Source organism: Heptranchias perlo, unplaced genomic scaffold (genome assembly GCF_035084215.1).
Source record: "Heptranchias perlo isolate sHepPer1 unplaced genomic scaffold, sHepPer1.hap1 HAP1_SCAFFOLD_138, whole genome shotgun sequence".
NCBI classification, from domain to species: Eukaryota; Metazoa; Chordata; class Chondrichthyes; order Hexanchiformes; family Hexanchidae; genus Heptranchias; species Heptranchias perlo.
In genome coordinates, this window is record NW_027138624.1 from 1,094,347 (window position 1) to 1,102,208 (window position 7,862).

The 7,862-nt window shown below is 43.8% G+C and overlaps 2 non-coding genes across 2 annotated transcripts; one reads left to right on the plus strand and one right to left on the minus strand.

Moving 5' to 3' along the window:
• Nucleotides 1-5,293: 5,293 nt before the first annotated feature.
• trnav-uac (transfer RNA valine (anticodon UAC)) lies at nt 5,294-5,366 on the minus strand. The gene has a single exon. It is a non-coding gene; the product is annotated as a tRNA-Val (tRNA).
• Nucleotides 5,367-7,235: 1,869 nt separating this feature from the next.
• On the plus strand, nt 7,236-7,318 carry trnal-cag (transfer RNA leucine (anticodon CAG)). Its single transcript has one exon. It is a non-coding gene; the product is annotated as a tRNA-Leu (tRNA).
• Nucleotides 7,319-7,862: the final 544 nt, after the last annotated feature.

The following is a 7,862-nucleotide window of genomic DNA, read 5'->3' on the forward strand; positions in this document are numbered from 1 at the left end:
CGAAAATATGCTGGAAACACAAGGCGGTCATTCAACATCTATGGAGAGAACATACACTTTGGGAAATGTACCATCGGAACAGGAGGAGGCTATTCAGCCCCTCGAGCCCGCTCCGCCATTTGATAAGTTCATGGCTGATCTGTGATCGAACTCCATATACCTGCCTTTGGCCCATATCCCTTCATACCTTCGGTTGGCAAAAAGCTATCTATCTCAGATTTAAAATTAGTAATTAAGCAAATATCAATTGCCGTTAGGGGAAGAGAGTTCCAAACTTCTTCCATCCTTTGTGTGTAGAAGAGTTTTGTAATCTCACTCCTGAAAGGTCTGGCTCTAATTTTCAGACTGTGCCCCCTAGTCCCAGAATCCCCAAACAGCAAAATTGTTTCCATCTATCCAGAAAATGTCAATGACACAGTCAATGAAAGGTGCAGTTCACGAAGGCGGCTCACCAGCACCTTCTCAAGATCAATTATGGATGGGCAATAAATGCTGACCTTGCCATTGACACCCACATCCCATGAACGAAAACAAATGTCGCCTGCATGGCCGATTAATTTCCTGCTGCTAAACGATGGGAAGAATGAAACCATCGGCTTCAGTCCTTTGAACGAACTGTATACACTTGCCGTCGAGCTCAATCCCCACTTGGTCCTCTGCCCCGAATATCCACTGCATCAGAAAATCCTCCATAACATCGACTGACAGCATGGAAACATCACAGAAGGAGGCCATTCGGCCCATCGTGCCTGTGCCAACTCTTTGAAAGAGCTATCCAATTAGACCCACTCCATTTCCCTTCCCCCATATCCCTACAAAATGTTCCCCTTCAATTAGTTATCCAGTTCCCCTTTCAATGTTATTATTCAATCTGTTTCCACCACCCTTTCAGGCAGTGCATTCCAGATCATGACAACTTGCTGCGTAAAACAATTCTCCTCATCTCACCTCTGTTTCCAATTACCTTAAATCTGTGTCCTCTGGTTACCATCCTTTCTGGCACTGGAAATAGTTTCTCCTGATTTATTCTATCAAAACCGTTCATGATTTTGAACACCTCTGTTAAATCTCCCCTCAACCGTCTCTGCTCAAATGAGAACAACCCCAGCTTCTCCAGTCTCTCCACCTCACTGCAATCCCTCATCCCTGGCACCATTCTAGTAAATCACCTCTGCACCCTCTCCAAGGCCTTGACATCCTTCCTAAAGTGTGGTGGGCAGAATTGTGACGTGGCCTGCTGAGGCCTAACCAGTGATTTAGAAAGGTTTAGCATAAGTTCCTTGCTTTAGTACTCGATGCCTCTATTAATAAAGTCAACGATTCCGAATACATTTTTTTTACAATCTATTTAACTTGTCCTGCCACCTTCAAAGATTTGTGTACGTATACCGCCAGGTGTACCTGTTCCTGCACCCCCTTTAAAATTGCACCATTTATTTTAAAGAGCTGGCACAGGCACGATGGGCCGAATGGCCTCCTGTGATTCTATGCTTCTATATTTTTGATTTCAACTCCATGAAGCGCTTTGGGATATCCCCCAGAAGTGGGAGTCAGCAGTTCACTTTCTCCCTTAATACTTCCATCTGACCTGGGCTGGATTAAATAGATGTTTTCGGGGTGTAATGGTTATCATGTTGGCCTCACACGCGAAAAACTCCCGGTTTAATCCCGGGTCAGAAACAATTTGCTGGTACTTGCTCTTCACAAACTTCCAGGCGCGAGCTTTCTCTCGTGTGAATTGGGCAGCAATCCTTTCATATTCAATAACGGCTGCATCAGATTCCTGGTCTCATCACCACTGAACACTTTTAAGCAGACTCCTAAAATAAAGTGCGTAAAATGAGAAGGGATGAAAGTCAGAAAAGTTAGCGTAGTTTCGACAGTCACCCGGCAAATTTGTTAGCATTTCGTTCATTGCGAAACAGAAAGTTGTGGGTTTATTAATGGTAATTAATAGAATCATCTCAGAGACTTGAAACAGTTTCTCCTTATTTGCTCTATCAAAACCTTTCATAATTTTGAACACCTCGATCAAATCTCCCCTTCACCTTCTCTGCTCTAAGGGGATAATCACAGATGCTCCATTCTCGCCACTTAATTGAAGTCCCTCATCCCTGTTACCATTCTAATAAATCTCCTCTGCACCCTCTCAAAGGCCTTGACATCTTTCCTAAAGTGTGGTGCCCAGAATTGAACGCAATACTCCAGCTGCAGCCTAACCAGTGCTTTATAAACGTTTTGCATAACTTTGTTGCTTTTATACGATATGCCTCTATTAATAAAGTCCATTTACCAGGCTGTCTATGTCCTCCTGAAGTCTGATACTATCCACCACAATGTTTACTAAATTCCCGAGTTTCGTGTCATCTGCAAAGTTTGAAATTATAACCTGTATACCCAAGTCCAGCTCATTAATGTATGTATCAAAAATGAAAACATTTTGCAGTGTGACTTGTGTGACTTTAAGTCTAGTTTATATAACATCTTCTCATAATTTAACACATTGCACCCTGGTAACAATCTGGTGAATCTGTGCTGCACTCCTTCCAAGGCCAATATATCCTTTCAGATTCAAAGGGTATAAGCTTGAAATAAGCGTCACTGTGGATCAGTTTTCGCTCACTCAAAGTTATCTGTTGAGTGAAATAAAAGAAAGCGCTTTTAAAGAATAAGGAAGCAGCCACTATCGCCCCTTTTGACAAGCCAATTTTGTGGCACTTTATCAAACGCCTTTTGAAAGGCCATATATACAACATCAACCACATTGCCCTCATCAGCCCTCTCTGTTAACTCATCACAAAACTCAATCACGATTTGCCTCTAACAAATCCACAGTGGCTTTCTATTATCAATCCACACTTGTCCAAGTGACTATTAATTTTGTCCCAGATTATCATTTCTAAAAGCTTCCCACCACCGTGGTTAAACTGACTGGCCAGTAGTTGCTGCGTTTATCCTTACACCCTTTTTTGAACAAGGGTGTAACATCTGCAATTCTCCAGTTCTCTGGCACCAAACCTTGTATCTAAGGAGGATTGAAAGATTATGGCCAGGACCTCTGCAATTTAAACCCTTATTTCCCTCAGCAACCTCGGATGCATCCCATTCGGACCAGGTGAATTTAAGTACAGCCAGCCTTTCTGGTATCTCCTCTTGATCAATTTTCACCCTATCCAGTATCTCAACTGCCTCCCCTTTTACAGTGATTTGGGCAGTATTTTCTTCCTCGATAAAGACAGATGCAAAATACTCATTTAGTACCTCAGCCATGCCTTCATGCGTAGATCTCCTTTTTGGTCCCTAATCGGTCTTACCCCTCCGCTTACTCACCGTTTATTTTTATATGCCTGTGGAAGACTTTAAAGACTTGATGAAGGGATCGAGTGTGATATATCCAAGTTTGCTAATGATTCAAAGCTAGATGGGAAAGTAAGCTGTGAGGAGGAAACAAAGAGTCTGCAAAGGGATATAGACAGGTTAATGTGTGCGTAAGAAGGTGACAGATGGAGTATAATGTGGGGAAATGTGAGGTTATTCACTTTGGTAGGAAGATCAGAAAAACAGAATATTTTTGAAATGGTGAGAAACTATTAAATATTGATGTCCAGAGCAACTTGGGTGTCCTGGACACCTGAACTCCAGGTTGTGCGAACCTAGTATCAGCACATAAAACGTGATGACAGAGAAAGGCTAAATAAACACTAAGACATGAAACAATCCTTGGTGCTTCCTGAGAGTCAGAAAAGTGGGATGGTTTACGACCATGATTTAAGATCAGTGGTGCTTACGTACGGAACAATTCAGCCGAATTGTATAAAGTTAGGGCATGCTCCCTTGTCAAATGTTAGGGCTCTCAGTAGGGGACAATCAGAAGTCCATTGCCACAGGCAGTCCGCAAAGATCATGTCTGATATACCTGGATTCGCAGACAGGTCAGGTTGTGTTGATTGCTTGTCATTAATGTAATCTGTAGACAGTTATATTATAATAATAATACTGTTGAATGTAATGTTGAAGGCAGCTGTAGTGCAACTCTTTTGGAAGTCAATCTATTAAACTTGCTATTTTGTAACCACTCGAGCTAAAATCAAGCGGAAGTTATTGTTGATGGATTAACAACCCATAGTTGCAACAGTAACGGGAGAAATCCGCTTACAAACATTCACTTTTTTTATAAACATCACACCATAGTTTCTTTTTTCACACGTTCTTTTTTGCAGTTCTAATCGAAATCGAAACACCGAAAGTCTAAGTGTTTTTCAGAAGACCCCCTCCTGTTATGTATCTTGAGCAGTTTCCCACATCCTTTTCCTGTGATGTGATAATTCTGGGCGCAGGATGAATGTAATTGGATTTGCTGCAGTCCGATGACAGCAGGCGATGGAAGCGAGCGCCATGCTGCTGCTGACAAGTGAAGGATACTTCCGATGCTGCCTGACATCCGGTGGGAGTGGGCGGGGATTTGAAAGCCAACCCATTCCTCCAATCTCGGAGCTCTAAAGCGGTGCTTGATAAACATTGATAGAAACAAACACCCAATGAAACACCCAGGCCTCGTGGCGCAACGGTGGAGCGTCTGACTCCAGATAAGAAGGTTATGTGTTCAAATCACGTCAGGGTCACAGTTTTTTCACTGAGAGCCGGTTTGAACAATTCTGCAATTCAAATTTTCTTTGCGTCTTCACAATGAACAGAACCCTGCTCTGAAGTCTGCCTCTGGTTCCCCAGTGTCAGGGAGGGAAGCACCTGATGACCTCATTTATTTAATGTAAAGAACAGAAGACAAACACACATCTTAGTTCAAAAACCACCCTGCAGGTGGACACATAGTGAGATAAACACAGGGCAGAGATGCAGACAGTATCCGGAAACATCGGTAAATAGACAAGAGACATGGATTGAGCGCTTTGTTAACAGAAAATTGTCTGAACCTCCACGGTCAATGAAAGGGCTTTTGTTGGCCGGTTTCCCATTGAACCGGAGAATTCGGGAGAGCTTGGGAGATGGTTGGTTCGGTTCCCTTGTCACCCACCAGCGGAAAAGTTTTGTCGATCCCACCCGACTAACTCCTTTCAAAAGCCACTCTGTCCAAAGCCAATATATCCTTCCAGATTAAAAGGGGATAAAACTTGAATAGAGCGTCACTGTGGATCAGTTTTCTCTCATTCAAAATTATCTGTTCAATGAAGTAAAAGATGCAGCTGACAAAGAATAAGGGAGCAGCCACTGTCTCCCTTTTTGGCAGGAGAAGAAAATCGATCTGTCTGTTTGTGGAGACCAAGTTCCAACATAATGTTTCCGCTCGGGATCGAACCGGGGACCTTTCGCATGTAAAACAAACGTGATAACCACTACACTACGGAAACCGATGATATGGTAGGTAACACAATGGACAGCTGAATGGTGTGCTCTCTCTGCTCGTACTTGGAATGTGTTGTTTCCATTGCAGCAAGAGACACAGACAGTGGCTGCTCCCCCTTATCTTTAAAAACTCGCAGGGTAGTGGGTTTGAGCCCCACGTTGGGCGAGTACCGTTTTAAACTTTTATGCTGCTTCCACCCGCCCCCCTCCGTCTCACCGCGCACGATGGGGCCGCGCCCGGGCTGAATCTCTCCATTTTGGTTTCCACCCCTGTCGCAGCATGAAATGGTCCTTATCAAAGTCACAAATGATACCCTATGGGACTACCACCATGATAAACTATCCCTCCTCATCCTTCTCAAATACAATATCTCACCGTGCTGTTACGCTGTTAGACTAGATTACTCTCTCTGCTCTTATTTGGAATGTGTTGCTTTTCCGTCTGACAACACTTAGTATCATTGTATTATGTTAGTCCGCTGGAGGAGATCATTCGGCCCCTCGTCCCTGTGCCGGGTAAAACACACGTATTCGTTCAAAATTCGTTCAGAGACAGATTGAGTGGTTTTTTTATCAGAACATTGCCTGAACCCCCACAGTCTACAGCTTTCCTCCTCGCTATCAACCACACGGCCTACTTTTGTGTCACCCGCAAATTTCTCAATCATGCCCCCTACGCTTAAGTCCAAATCGTTAATGTAAACCACAAAAAGCAAAGGTTAATCCCGGGGATGAGGGGGCGGACATATGAGGAGAGGTTGAGTAGATTGGGACTCTGCTCATTGGAGTTCAGAAGAATGAGAGGCGATCTTATTGAAACATATAAGATTGTGAAGGGTCTTGATCGGGTGGATGCAGTAAGGATGTTCCCAAAGATGGGTGAAACTAGAACTAGGGGGCATAATCTTAGAATAAGGGGCTGCTCTTTCAAAACTGAGATGAGGAGAAACTTCTTCACTCAGAGGGTGGTAGGTCTGTGGAATTTGCTGCCCCAGGAAGCTGTGGAAGCTACATCATTAGATAAATTTAAAACAGAAATAGACAGTTTCCTAGAAGTAAAGGGAATTAGGGGTTATGGGGAGCGGGCAGGAAATTGGACATGAAGCTGAGTTCGGATCGGTCAATGCCCTGTGGGTGGCGGAGAGGGCCCAGGGGCTATGTGGCCGGGTCCTGCTCCGACTTCTTGTGTTCTTTAGATTTGTGGTTGGGATCAGATCAGCCATGATCTTATTGAATGGCGGAGCAGGCTCGAGGGGCCGATTGGCCTACTCCTGCTCCAATTTCTTATGTTCTTATGTTCTTATGACCAAGTACCGAGCCCTGCGGCAAAACACTGGCAACAGCCTTCCAGCCGCAAAAGCACCCATTGACCATTACCCTTTGCTTTCGACCACTGAGCTAATTTTGGATCCAATAAGCCACATTCCCTTGGATCCTATGGGCCTTTACTTTTTCGACTAATCTGCCATGTGGGAATTTTTCAAAAGCCTTGCGACAATCCATGTAGACTACATCAATTGCGCTACCCTCATCGATCCTCTTTGTCACCTTCTCGAAAAATTCAATCAGGTTCGTGAGACACGACCTCCCCTGAACAAATCCATGCTGATTGCCCTTGATTGGTCCGTGCCTTTCGAAGTGACAGTTTATCCTGTCCCTCATTTGACATGGAGTCTTTCTCCTGCTTGCTGCAAGAACAGATAAGGCGGTTATCAGTGCTCAGGCCCGGCGAGCTCAGTCGGTAGAACATGAGACTTTTAATTTCAGGATCGTGGGTTCGAGCCCAATGTTAGGCGAGGGCCATTTTAAACTTTCATGCTGCTTTCACAGGCCAACAGTGCAGAAATAATGCAGAATAAAGCATGCTATCGGTCGTCAGAATGGCCGAGCGGCCGACGGCGCTGCGTTCAGGTCGCAGTCTCTTCTGGAGGCGTGGGTTCCAATCCCACTTCTGACATTCTATATTTTTACCAAGACGTGGAAATATTTTATTTGTGGATTGGGCAGCAGCTGATGTTTCTGCCAAGTTGATTTGCTCCTCCCACAAAAGCAATTGGCTTTGTCATGCATATGTGTCTTGAGAAGTTTTAAATGGTGAAATGGTTGACATATTAATGACCTGGAGAAAGAAATAGAACAGCAGTGGGAAGCAATAAAAACGCTGATCAATAGAGTCCAGGAGAAATATATCCCACGACAGAGCAAGAAAAAAATAGCCAGAAATGTCACACCAGGGTTGAATCAAGAAATAAGGACAAAATTGAAACGAAAGAAAAAGGCCCACACGAGACAATAAAGGAGAGAGGGGAATGTGAAAAGACTGGGAAAGAAGTCCAAAGAACTATTAGAAAGGCAAAAAGAAATATCAAAAAAGCAAAGTATTCTAGACACATCAACAGCCAAAGAAAATTTAGGATTGGAATAGGGCCACTAAGGGATACACACGACAAACTCACTGGCAATGACAGCGAAATGGCAGAAATATGAAATAATCACTTTTC